Source organism: Meles meles, chromosome 14 (assembly GCF_922984935.1).
Source record: "Meles meles chromosome 14, mMelMel3.1 paternal haplotype, whole genome shotgun sequence".
Lineage (NCBI taxonomy): Eukaryota > Metazoa > Chordata > Mammalia > Carnivora > Mustelidae > Meles > Meles meles.
This window is the reverse complement of record NC_060079.1, coordinates 32,616,476-32,617,316: the sequence shown is the minus strand read 5'-3', so window position 1 is coordinate 32,617,316 and position 841 is coordinate 32,616,476.

Here is an 841-nt window from a genome sequence, read left to right as displayed (position 1 = left end):
CCCTTCTTTTCAGAGTACCATAATTAAACAGAAGAAATATGGGAAGTGAATAGTCTACTTCATAATTAATAATAGAGTTATGTTGTCTTATGAAAAATCACAAAATACCCAAGGAAGTCAACTTAATAGAAAAAAAATATTCATGTTTTAAGGACACAGGGGAGATTCAAGGCTGATTAAGGGTAGAAATGACAGACTCAAAGAAAATGAAAGGCCTACTTCGAAGGAGGAGAATGAAGTGTACAAAGGAAGAACAGTTAGTAAAAGAAGACACACCAGAATATAAACTTTTCACACACTGGTACTAATCCCCAGATTACCTTTAACCAGGCCAATCTAAAAGTTGCAAATGTAGCCTAGTTTGCTGTGCTGAATCTTTTTTTTTTTTTTTAAGATTTTATTTATTTGACAGAGAGAGAGATGACAAGTAGGCAGAGAGGTACGTAGAGAGAGAGGGGAAAGCAGGCTCCCTTCTGAGCAGAGAGCCTGACGCGGGGCTCAATCCCACCACCCTGAGTCATGACCTGAGCCACCCAGGCGCCCCTCCTGTGCTGAATCTTAACTCTGTGTGTACACTGTGTATGTATATATTATATAAATGATATGTGATATTTTATTATTTTACGGGTACTCATTTAATTTTCAGCAATGTTGTAAACCAATCCTATGGACATCACAGGTTAATTTTCAAAGTCCTCATTTGACTCAGACTGAAAGGACTACTATGGCCTTAGATGTAATAGCTGCTGCTACATATGCACAAAGAAAATGAGGAATGGTCATGCTGGGTTCCAGTAGTTTCCTTCTATGTTACATTAGCATATTTCACCAAAATATGCCA